We start from the raw sequence: 13,667 nt of genomic DNA, 5'->3' as shown, positions 1-13,667 counted from the left end.
CTAGTGCTTATAAATTCCATGGCTGCGATCGTGTGGATGCGTTGGTCCGACGACGAGGCAACCTGCGCGACCGCGACGTCGAGGTACTGCGACCCGCGGCGGGAGGTGCTTAGGCAAACCGGCGCCTGCACCGCTCCTTTTCGTGGGCCGGTTTATGTAGAATGTGTTGTTTCTTAAAAATTGAAAAAAGTTTAATTTTCTTTAAAAAATCAGATTTGCGAAAAAAGTTTAATGATTATAAAAAATCATCAATTTCTGAAATATGTTTATGTATTTTCAAAAAGTTTACGGAATTCGAAAAGAAAACATTGTTCTTTTTTAAAATCATCCATTTTTAAAAAAGTTCATCAATTTTTAAAAATAATTCATTGATTTTGAAAAAAGTTTACAAATTTTAACATATCAGAAGTGGGCTAACCCACAGTCGCCACTAACCCATTTATACTTGTCCCTCTTCTTCCTCGTTCCTCTTTCATGATGCGAGGGTACGTCGCCGCCGCGGTAGCAACAAACTAGGTTCTTGTTCTGTATCGTCTTTCTTATATGCATACTATTCCCTTTGTTCCTAAATAATTGTTGTTCCTAACAACAATTATTTAGCAATAGAGAAAGCAGTTTAGAAAATTCAAACTTTGTCTTACCTTTTTGTGGCAATGAAAATTCAAACTTCAAAGCCAATGCGAGGAGGTGTCCTGAATGCCGCTCTTATTTGTGTAAATCGCAATGATTGTTGCGTACGCGGTTCTAAGAATCTGTCAACCATCGCTGGGTGGATGAATTTGCAGTAGCTCGTTCGAGAAATGGAAATCGAGTTATACAAGTAGCGTCATATATTCATATGAACATGGTATTTCTAGTTTGGTGGGAAATCGTATCTGTAAGTTTCATATGAGTATAATCGTTTTTTAGAGGACAGGTAGAAAGGCCTACATGTCCAAAATTTGAAAGAATGATCATGTGCTATGCAACTTAGGCCATGTTTGGTTCTCGTACCAATTTTTGCATGCATTGCATGCTTGATCCAGCTGTGTCTTCTGGAGGAAAAACAGACAAAAAAGTTCAATATATGTGTACGGTTTATTTGCCTCCATACCCTCTAGCCCGCGTGGGGCGTGCGTGATGAAAGGTGTTATGTTTGGTTGCCTGCATATTTAGACGGAAACACAAGACATAGTGTTTGGTTTCATGCAACGTATGTTGTGTGGTAATCTATTCGACGCGGTAACGAGGTTATCAGCACATTGGGTCATGTTGAACAACTCAAAGGAACTCTGAAGATATTGTATTAACACAATTCTAAACCATATCAAGCAGTTTTAAACATATTATCACACTTAAACATAACAGTTCTCAAGAAAAGCAATATGCCATAGTCGACACTAAACCAACTGGAGCAATGAAGAGCGTGCCTAGACGTTCACGGCGAAGGCGTCCTCATGCCTCCCACACTTGGTCACCACTTCATTCCCGCCATCATTGAAGACGATGACCTTGAGCATGTCGATAGTCAGCAACTTGAAGGTCACCACGTACCCGGTCTTGATCTGATGGACGACAATGAAGATGCTCCAAACTGATTGAGTGTGACCCTAATGTGCATCAGCCGAACAATGACTCTCCATGAGCGGCGGGTGTTCGTCTTCATCTTGAACTCCGTCGGCACGACCGGGAAGTGCTTCGTGAAGTGTAGGGGCATTGGTATGGCCTCGAGCTTGGGGGCCATGATCACCTTGCAGAAGTGAGTTGGCCCACCCTCCTCATGACAAAGCATGTAGTTTCGGCGTTTGCCGCTGAGGGGTGCCTCCGACATCGTCGACGTCTCTGGGTGGCACCTGAAGGGGCGTGTGTGGCACCACATCCTTGCCCTTGTCCATGGGCGACACCATATCTTTGCCCTTGTCCATGGGCGGCACCACCTCCTTGCCCGTGTTCTTCGTGTCGATCTGCATTATGAAGGGTATAAAGTTCAAAGGCTGATCATCATTGAAACCTAGCCTCTATATTTTACCCAGCCTCACGGTCACTACTTACCCACCACCTCACTCACTTAACCCCCACTGTCTCTCACTCTTTCTCCTATCCATCGCCATGAACTCCAACAACAACTCCAACCCCAACCCCTTCCCTTGGGGCATTGGATGGAGGTCTTTCTTCCACAGATGCTCGCTCGGTGACCGTACCAAGTTTGAGAACACCATGGAAGTTTTCTCGAACTTCAGCAGCATCGAAGACGTGCACAAGGAGGCAGAGGCGATGATGAAGAAGGCGGCGACGGAGGAGTTGAAGACGCTGATTCCTGACCTCGCGAAGGACATTCTTTGTTGCGCCAAGAATCAGGACGACTCTGGCGGCGCTGGACAGAGGGCAAGGTGAGCCAAGTACAGAGTACATGCATCCTCATGACCAGTGTACCATAGTGTACTGGACGACAAGGACTATGGTGATGCCGGAGGAGGAAGAAGAAGCAGTGGCGATGGTTGTCACGACGTCGGAGCTAGGACACCGAAGTGTGCCAATCAATCTGGACTCCGCCGAGGAAAACGAGATGATGGTCTACACGGGGACAAGAACAAGGCCAAGTGCCCCTGCCGCTCCAACCACCTCCAGGGTCGCCGGGGCTAAGATTTAAAACTACAGTGTAAGATTAACCCCCAATCTCCATTCCCCTTGTACTCAATCCGGATCGAAACCCTCATATTCATTGCCACTAGGAATTGGCGTAATGTTATGATCAGTCCTATGGCTATTTACCCCGATATCCCATTCCCTTAGAACGCGGATCAAATGCGAAATAGTAAGTGGGGAGGTGAAAAAGTGCTTATCGCCATTGTCGAAGTGACGCGTGTGATGCTAGGGATGCCGATGATGAAGGCCAGTAGTCGCGTTGCTGTTTTCCGATCTGCTAAATGCCGCCGCCGCCGGTGAGAGTTGAAGAGTGGAGAGAGGGGAGAGAGCGATTTGAGTAATTATTGATGGCGCTTCGGGAAGCAACATGACTTCTCGAATGTGGCTCCTCGCGTGCAGCCGTCGCAACATGACTTCTCGAATGTGGCTCCTCGCGTGGAGCCGTCGCCGCCCACGTGCATCGCGCGAGAATAGCTTAAAAAAACTGTCGATTTATGCGTTCCCGGCGGGTCTGAGTGCGAGATGCTTTAAAGTCCATTCAGTATGGGTCAAACAATTAAGCAAACAACCTATTTTTTTCGCACGAGTCTAATTGACCTATATGTAGGCTACATACACGAGTCCTTAAAAACACGTGCACTAGTTACCCTACCTTGATATATGTGTGTTTTTTCCTCCAGTGGCTAGTGGATATTTTTTTGGCAAGTATCATAGAATATTTGTCTGCTTATACTCCCTCTGTACTTTGCATATACTCCCTCCGTTTCTAAATATAAGTCTTCTAAGCGATTTCACTATATGTCTACATACGGAGCAAAACAATTGAATATACACTCTAAAGTATGTCTATATACATCTGTATGTAATCCACTAGTGAAATCTCTACAAAGACTTATATTTAGGAACGAAGGGAGTATAATATTATTTTTCAAACTTATGGATTTCATTTTCTATGAAGTTACTACCATGACCATACGATACCACTAGCCAAGATGCCAAGAGTCTTGAATGTTCACACGCTGCGCCCACACGGAACACTGGCCAGCAGTCAAACAAACTGTTGACTCCAAGAGAAGATGCCATGTGCCTCTCTGTCCACGGGGTCAACGTCTCGTCCACGCTGGATATCAAGATTTAAGAGCTTGCCAGACAATCATGGCGGGACTGCTGTTATTTACTGATACATCACGACAACACTGCCATGTGACACAACACCAAGACTTAACCGACACATTTTTATCCTAATTAACCGACACGCCTAAAGTAAATATGAAAACCGTAATTACCACACACGTATCCGTGTGGGCCGAATTCGATTTGCTATTAACAGATTTTCTTGGAAGCTGAATAATCCTTTATAACACTAAACTTTCTAGTTTTAAATGACAGAAATTTAATTGGGGTTTTCAATTAAAATTGAATCATTCGATATCGATCCGATCAACAATATTTTAAAGCTCTCTCATTCTATTGTTTTATAATATAAACTATGCTTTTAAATTTCAAGGCCTTATAATTAGTTGAGGTATTTAATTTTAAATTGAATCAATCGATTTTGACCGGATCAACAATTTCTTAACTCTCCCATTCAATTTTTTAATTCACCATGTTCGTTAATTTTAAAGCCTTTTTATTCTATTAAGGTATTTAATTTTGGACTTAGTTTATAATTTTGATCGGGCAAGCGATTTTTTAAATCAATCAACAAAACCCCGCCTATAAGACATATCAGTCATGTGCATCCTCCCACCACCTAAAAAAAGGCGTCACCATGTGATATGTGGCACCAATATAGTACATGCAACTAAATCTGGGCACATCCCGGGCCAGGTTGGGTTTCGGCCGGGCTTGAAAAAGCCCGAACTGAAAATCCTAAACCCAAGCCCGGCCTAGCCTAACCAAAAAATCAAATACTTAGGCCCAAGCCCGACCTGAATGGACTAAAAACATGAATTTTGGGTCGGGCCGGACCTCTATGTAAAATGGTCATTTTCTCAAGCCCGAGTCTGACCCGAAGTGACTATCGGGCCTAGTTTTCAAGCCCGAACCAGGTCCGAACATAAAGCCCGACCCGGTTTTTTTGGGTCGGGCTTGGGCCGGGTCACCGGGCCAGGCTGCCCATGTCCAGGTTTACATGCAACCACCAACCCAAAAAAATCTCTCACATAAATATAGGTTGGTTAGCGGATAACATAAATCATACCATGAAAGGCCCACCAAATCACCACACTATAGATTTGAAAATATAAGGGCATTAGTGTTTTGGAAAGTCAAATTTCTTTAACATTGATCAAGTTCATAGTAAAAATATCGACATCCACGGTATTAAAGAAAATAAGTTTGGAATCCATTTCATGATGCATCTAATAATACTGACTTGATATTATGGATTTTGATATATATTTTTATAAATTTAAAAGGTTTGACATTTCAAAAAAAGTAAACACCTTATATTTTAAAACAGAGTGATTTTTTAAAAATCCAACAAAACCAATAACGCCGCAAAACTTGCCCAATCCTTCTAGTATTTTTTAGTCCAAATTGTTTCTTACAAGTATTGCATGTGATCCTGCGCGTGAGGTGTGGCTGCAGATGAGGACGGTGTGACGACTACGGCGGCAAGAGCTGTTACAAGACTCAAGGCGGGACTGGTTATTGAATTTGTTGGCAAACTGTGATGAGTTGATGCGGGACTGTGTGATCATGCTGATTTGGCGTATTTGGTCCCTCCCGTGTGACTTAGAGCATGGGAAAGAAGTGCTTACGGTGGCTGCAATAGTCCTTTATTTGCAGAGTTATATGCAGTCCCTAGATCTCTCCAGAAAGTACTCGACAGAAGAGATTATTAAAGGCAAGATGTCGATGGCGCGGGAGGAGCCGGCTGTTGTGCAAAAGGAGATCCAGGCCCTTCCATGGTCGAGGCCACCACTGGAGCAGTTGGCCCTGTCTGTTGATGGCTCTTACCTTCAGTTTGATGGTTCAACAACGGCATGAATGATTCTTAGGATGCATGAGCGTTATATTTGCGGCTTACAGTTGCATTTTTAATTGCAATGATGCTTTAGAGGCGGAGTTACATGTGATTATGCAGGGTATGGCTTTAGCTATCCAGCATTGTGAGCTTCCTATTATAGTCCAGTTGGATTCTTCTGTGGCACTCTCCACTATGTCTGGTGACAGTTTAACCAGATCTTCCTATGGACATCTAGTTGCTGAGATTCGTCATCTTATGGTAGATAGAGTTTTTATTCCATTAAAAATTAGTAGTGTGCAGAATAGAGAGGTAGATCGATTGGCCATGTATAGTCGTACATGGAGCACTACTGTTGTATGGCTTGGCCAAGGTCCACCGTGTGTCGAGGATCTCTTGTCTTTTGATTGTAACCCTATGCAAATACAATAAAACTCTTTTACCAGTGTAAAAAAAAGTATGCGCATCACCACACCCACTCACTGTTGTGGTTGTTCATTCTGATTCTACAATCACGTGTGACCAAAACGCCTCTATGTTTACAATGGAGCTATTTTTAAGATCGATGCCCCTTTCTCATGCTCAACTCCAACCTCCCTAGAACTAGTCTGTTGTAGTCTAAGCCAAGCTCATTGTATGATAGGTTAGCAGTTTTCTGTTTAGAATCTATATCTATACCTAATAATAAAGCGGCTATTGCTTCCGTCGGAAAACCCACCACGCGATTTTTATAAAAAAAGTCCCTGTAATTTTTGTTATTCAACTCGCGCTTCAATTTCTCATTATGATGGAATTAACAATGGACGGGTTGATTTTTCAACAAAATAGGATAGGACTAACTACATTAGTTAGTTAGCTTATTATTTTAATAAATCAAAATAATTATAAAAAGATTAAAAACGTGTGGTATTTTTTTTCTTCCGTTGCAACGCACTTGCTATTTTGCTAGTAATAGCATACATGCATGAGGCCGATGTGACGTGCGCCCATGCAGCTAGGTAGTGGGGCGGTGCATCATGCACGCACCCGGTCATATTTCCTTCCTTTTCTTCCGGACTGATAGACGCTTTGTGATGCAATCGTGGGATGGCGCGATAGGTGCAGATCATGGCGAGTCGTCCGGGAGAGTAGTTAGCCTTTGAGCTTCGTAATCGCATAAGATAAGGAATGAGAAAACAGAAAACGCTGCAATAGTTTCGACAACACAAACATCCACCTCTCGTTCGTTAGATCCACTCTCTCTCGAGCACCAAATTCTTCGTGATCCAGCTAGTCCGGCAACGACAATTGGCATCAGAGCCCGGTTGTGTTTGATCCTCCGGTGACCGGCGGTGTTTGATCCGCGGCGGATATGTCGGACGACGAGTCAGAGATGAAGAAGGCGGCGGCGGCAGCGACAGGGCAGTCGTCCTCATCCGGAGCGCCCCTCGCGCGCCTCACGGGCAGTGGCAGCGGGGAGTTCCGCGTCGTCGAGCGAGTTGTGCGGGAAAGCGAGACATCTTCATCAACAATGGTCCTCACCTGTACAAACTACATAGAGTGGGCACTTTTGATGCAGGTCAAGCTGCAGGTCGCTGGCGTCTGGTCCGCGGTGATGGACAGCGCCACGGAGGAGCGCGACGATCGGCGGGCACTCCACATCATACTCATGGGTGTGCCGCCGGAAATGCTCCGGGTGCTGGCCGCCAAGGACTCGGGGAAAACTGCGTGGGAGACGATCAAAACGCTCCGCATGGGCAACGAGCATGCACGCGAAGCCAAGGCGCAAGTAGGCCGGCGGGAGTTCGAGGATCTCCTTTTCAAGGAGGGGAGTCCATTGAAGATTTCGCGTTGCGGCTCACCGGTGTTGTCACCGACCTCGAGCTGTACGGCGACCCGGTCACAGAGCACAAGGCCGTGCAAAAATTCCTTCGCGTCATTCCGAGGAAATACCGGCAGATGGGGATGGCAATCGAGTCCCTCATTGATCTAAAAATAATGACGATCGAGGAGCTCGCCGGTCGTTTCTCTGCTTGCGAGGACCACTACGACCTTGACGACACCACAAAGTCCATCGGGCGCCTTCTTCTCACCCACGAGGAGTGGCTTGCACGAGAGAGGCAGAGCAGCGGCGGTGGGTCATCGGCCGGCGCCAGTGGCGGCAAGAACAAGTCGCCCGCTAAGCCCAAGTCTCAGGGCGTAGCAAAGGGTGCGCCGGGGAACACGGTCACCGACGGCTCTGTTGGTTCCGGCGGCAAGAAAAAGAAAGTAAAATGTCATCATTGTGGCATACCAGGGCACTGGAAAAAAGAGTGTCGCACGTGGCCTCGTGAACAAGATTAGAAGAGGAGGCAAGAGCAAGCCAATCTCGTGCAGGAAGGCGACAAGCATGATCAAGGTCTACTCATGGTCGTGGTCGTGGACGTGATCACCACCAAGGTTGTGGCACCCCAAGCAGTTTTTCTGAATGAAGATAAGGTAATTCTAGTACCAAGTCCTGATGGTGTTTGGTTTTTTGACAGCGGGGCCAGCAGTCACATGACTGGCGAGAGGGGAATGTTCTGAGTGCTAGACGAGACAGTGCATGGCACGGTCAGATTTGGGGACGGATCCAAGGTAGCAATCCATGGGCGTGGCACTGTTGTCTTCCGTTGTAAGGATGGGGAGCAAAGAGCTCTCACTGATGTGTTTTTCATTCCAAGTCTCAAGAGCAACATCATCTCTGTTGGTCAGTTAGATGAGGCTGGATGATGTATTCAGATCATGGACAGATTAATGTCAGTACAAGACTCACGGGGTCGTATTCTTGCTCGGATAGGTTGTACACCGACCTACTATCAATTGATGCTCCAGCGTGCCTGTTAGCTCACAGCAACGATCAGACCTGGAGATGGCATGCCCGGATGGGGCACCTTCATTTTCGTGCTCTCAGGGCCATGTCCAGTAAGCGGATGGTGAGAGGAATGCCACCCATAGATCATGTGCAGGAATACTGTGATGGATGTGCGCTCAGCAAGCAACACAGAGCACCCTTTCCGCAGGCCACAGCGTACCGCGTGGAGAAGGGGCTCGAGCTGGTTCACACGGACCTATGCGGCCCAATCTCGCCGACCACGCCTGATGGAAACAAGTACTTCCTCCTGATTTTCGATGACCATAGCAGGTATATGTGGCTGGAGCTGCTCAAGTCTAAAGACGAGGCGTTCGGCCACTTCAAGAAGGTGCAGACCTTGGCCGAGGCAGAGTGCAAGGGCAAACTACTGGCGTTCCGCTCTGACCGAGGCGGCGAGTTCAACTCAGTTGGTTTCAAGGAATACTGCGAGAGCCTTGGTGTCAAGCGCTATACCACAACTCCCTACTCACCCCAGCAAAATGGTGTGGTGGAACGGCGAAATCAATGTGTGGTCGATATGGCCGGTGCCTTCTTAAGAGCATGGGTGTATCCTCATATTTCTGGACAGAGGCAGTAAAAACTGTTGTTTACCTGTTGAACAGAGCTCCCACAAGAAGCCTGGAGGGTGTCACCCCATATGAGGCTTGGCATGGAAGGAAACCAAGCGTGCAACACTTGCGGACCTTTGGGTGTACGGTGCATGTAAAGAAGACTGGACCAGGCATCACCAAGCTCTCAGATCACTCCACTCCCATGATATTTGTGGGATATGAGGAAGGGTCTAAAGCCTACCGTGTCTATGACCCAGTGTCAAAAAAGGTTCAGGTGACCCGTGATGTGTTATTTGAGGAGAGCAGGCCTTGGTCATTGCTTGCGGTATGACCCGCCCTATTGGGCCGGGTCAGGTAAGCGACGATTCAACATGCACGGTCAAGATAGGCCTTGGACCAGGGTCTGAGATGCGTCAGGAGAACTTCAACAAAGAGCCGTCCAGGGCCCATGAGCCAGAAGGCGGTTCAAGATTAACGGAGAAGATAAGTCGCCGAGGAGGTTTCCTAGCTTGGAAGACACGGCGACTTAGAGATATGGAAGGCCACAATTTGTAATGAGGCCAGGACTTTGTAAACCCTAGGGCCTCGACCTGTATATAAAGGCGAGTCTCTAGGGCAGATAGATTAAGTTAGAATCCATCGAGAGCTAGGTCAGGCGAGTTACGCCCTCCTTGTAATCAAATCCACCATCAATATACACAAAGCAGGACGTAGGCTTTTACCTCTACAGGAGGGACCGAACCTGGGTAAATCTGAGTCTCGCTTCCGCTCACCCCCTTTGAGTCGCCACCAAGGTGCGATGGCTCCATCACTAAGTCCTTTCACGAGGACATCTGCCGTGACAAAACCACGACAGTTGGCGCCCACCGTGGGGCTTGCGCATGGTGGAGTTGAGTTCTCAAAGGGAGCCTTTCCAGGGTTTGGAAGCTACGCGGTCGTCACCATGACTAAGAGTCGTCATGGGAAGTACTACATCGATAACTCTCAGTGGGGGCCTGAGGCCGATTCAATCGAATCTGGATACAGGGTCCCCTTCGGCAAGATTCACGTCTTCATTGGAAAGTTTGGGATTCACGTACCTGAGCCGGACACCTTCACCGACACCGTCGAGCCGGCCCGGTACGCCCATCACGCCAAGCATCAGGTCAGGAAACACCATGCTTTTGTTTGTTTTACGCAAGGAGTCGACCTGCAGGACGAGCCTGTGATCCAGGAGAACACCCCTGTCAACTCGGACGACGTGTCGTCCATGGGCGACACGGATTCAATCTATCCTCTCCATGAAGGACAGATCGGGGGATTGCCCGAGGCGGCAATTTCTGAGGACGTTGAAGGACCCCATCGTCAAGTCGCCATTTACATGGCGGGAGCGGCGGCCCCTCACCTAAACGCGGCTGATAACAACGAAGCCAATGGATCAGGGAAGACCCCGGCTCAAGCCATGTTGGATTTAGTACCAGAGATGGCCAAGCTCACGACGATCACTGTAACGGCGGAGAATCAGGAACAAGTCAACGATGAGTTAGCAAAACTAAGGGAGGATACGGCCAAGATCCAGCGCGACATTGAAGGTGAAGCCGCCAGGATAGCAACCCAACGGGTCCAGATCATCACGGAGACAGAGCGGCTAAGTGTTGAGGGATGGCGGCTTGAACGACAACAGCAGGCTTCCGATGCGATTCACCAGAGGAGGCATCACAACCGTCTGCCAACCGAACTGAACCCAACTCGACTCTTCGATAGCCCACATACGCCTGGGGTGGAGCCTAACCGGCCATGGCAAGTCACCCAGCGTGTTGACCCTGCTCGGCCGTCGCCCAACCCACAGGCACCTCAGCCAGCGCCGGCTCAAGCACCGCGCTTCTAGACGCCATGGGGTCACTTCCCAAACCTCGTTGACAACATGTTAATAGCAACCCGTAACCTTGAAACTCTCCGGCTAAAGTAGAGGCAAGGAACGCCATTGAGATGTTGAAAACGGCGGTAGTCCAACAGGCACAATATTCGTATAGCCGCGAGTGGCTACACTCCACGCCCCAGGCGAGTCACATCAGGAGTCGTCATGATGACCCACCCGCGGTGTCCAGCAGTGTACGACGATGTCCTCTGCAGATCAACCCGCCCGGAATACCCGACACACGGGCTGAAGACCTCGTGGATGCAGCGCAAGCCGCCCGCCTGATGAAGACGACGGCCACGGCAAGTCAAGGTTATCCGGCTTATGTGTTGCCTTCCCCCACACAGGTCGAGTCAGGTGGCAGGAACATTGGGATACCTTGTCTATCACCTGCCCTCCGCAACGAGCGTATGCCGAAGGATTTCAAAGGCCCACGCAAAGTTCCCAATTACACACCGGATCTAGAGCCCGGGGCATGCATTGATAGCTACGAGCTTGCAATGGATATGCTTGATGTGAATAAGGCAATGTGTGCCAAGTATTTTACAATGATGCTTGAAGGGATGACGCGCACTTGGCTGAAGAACCTTCCGCCCAACTCCATCAACACCTGGGCCGAGTTGAAGGAACGTTTTGTTAAAAACTTTCGAGGGACTTGCAAGTGCCCGATGACTATCATTGACTTGCAGCACTGTGTTCAGCGCCCGGATGAGTCGGCCCATCACTGGACGCGGCGGGTTGCAGAGGTGATCCACTCATCAGATGGCATTTCGTCGGCTCAGGTCATGCTGATCTTGGAGAAAAACTGTCACTACGAGCCTCTGGTGTTGAAACTTGGGCAACTCAAGCGCAAGGTGCAAGAAATGGGGGAATTGATGGACACTCTGACTAGGTATGCCAAGTCAGACGATACCAAGGATCTCGGGGAGGATGATGACAAAATCAGCACCGCTAGGAGGGGCGAGTCATCCAAAGTCCACCCTCAGTTCCAGGGGCGAGGCAACTACAACCTCGCAGGACAAGGGAAGAAAAGGCAACAGGAGGGCGCCACCGATTTTGTTGCCAATACTAACGCTGGGAACGGGAACCAGCGTTAGAAGAAAAGGGGCTTCAGTAGGAAAAATCCACACAACTATCATGAGATGCTCAAGGGCCCCTGCCCGCAACATACCACCGCAGAAGGTCCATCCACCCATCCTTGGGAAGATTGTTATGTGATGCAGGAGTTTTGTGCCGAAGCGCTCAAAAACGGGCAGGGAGCCAATCCTTGCGGACACCCGGATCAGTTCGGTCCGGGCGGCTCACAGAGAAACCCGTTTGGTGGGTTTCCTAACCCAGGCCCACAGGACGGGTCGCACGCTAATGCTGGGCAGTATCAGGTCCAGAACAATCAACAATATAATGCGTAGGGCGTTTTTCAGCAGCAACTTCCACAAGGCGGCTCCCAGCAGCAGAATGAGAGTGGCGGCTTTCAGAACAATCCTAAGCAGTTGAACGACGGGCAGTATCATGTGTTCACCACCAGTACTTGCAAAAGGGACCAAAAAGTCAGGCACAGAACCTTCAGTGTTATTGAGCCGACGCTCCCCAGGTACCTCAACTGGTCTGAGCAACCCATTGTTTGGAGTTGGTATTGGAAATATGCCCTAGAGGCAATGATAAAATAGTTATTATTATATTTCCTGTTTCAAGATAATTGTTTATTATCCATGCTATAATTGTATTGAATGAAAACATAGATACATGTGTGGATACATAGACAAAACAATGTCCCTACCAAGCCTCTAATTGGCTAGCCAGTTGATCAAGGTTGGTCAAGGTTTTCTGACCATGTGCAAGTGTTGTCACTTGATAACTGGATCACATCATTAGGAGAATCATGTGATGGACTAGACCCAAACTATGAACGTAGCATGTGATCCTGTCATTTTATTGCTATTGTTTTCAGCGTGTCAAGTATTTATTCCTATGACCATGAGATCATATAACTCATTGACACCGGAGGAATACCTTGTGTGTATCAAACGTCGCAACGTAACTGGGTGACTATAAAGGTGCTCTACACGTATCTCTAAAGGTGTCCGTTGAGTTAGTATGGATCAAGACTGGGATTTGTCACCCCGGTGACGGAGAGGTATCTCGGGGCCCACTCGGTAATACAACATCACAAACATGCCTTGCAAGCAATGTGACTAAGTGTAAGTCATGTGATCTTGTATTATGAAACGAGTAAAGAGACTTGCCCGTAACGAGATTGAAATAGGTATACGGATACCGACGACGAATCTCGGGCAAGTAACATACCGAAGGACAAAGGGAATGACATATGGGATTACATGAATCCTTGGCACAAAGGTTCAACCGATAAGATCTTCGGAGAATATGTAGGATCCAATATGGGCATCCAGGTCCCACTATTGGATATTGACCGAGGAGTGTCTCGGGTCATGTCTACATAGTTCTCGAACCCGCAGGGTCTACACACTTAAGGTTTGATGATGTTTTAGTGTAGTTGAGTTATATGTGTGGTTACCGAAGGTTGTTCAGAGTCTTGGATGAGATCACAGACGTCACAAGGGTTCCCGGAATGGTCCGGAAACGAAGATTTATGTATAGGATGGTTTGATTTGGTCACCGGAAAGTTTCGGGCATTACCAGCAGTGTACCGGGAGTGACGAATGGGTTTTGGGTATTCACCAAGAGGGGCCCACCCACCCGGGAGTGAGCCGAGTGACCCTAGGGTGGAGCATC

The sequence above is a fragment of the Hordeum vulgare genome, chromosome 7H (genome assembly GCF_904849725.1).
Source record: "Hordeum vulgare subsp. vulgare chromosome 7H, MorexV3_pseudomolecules_assembly, whole genome shotgun sequence".
Lineage (NCBI taxonomy): Eukaryota > Viridiplantae > Streptophyta > Magnoliopsida > Poales > Poaceae > Hordeum > Hordeum vulgare.
This window is presented reverse-complemented; position numbering follows the sequence as displayed.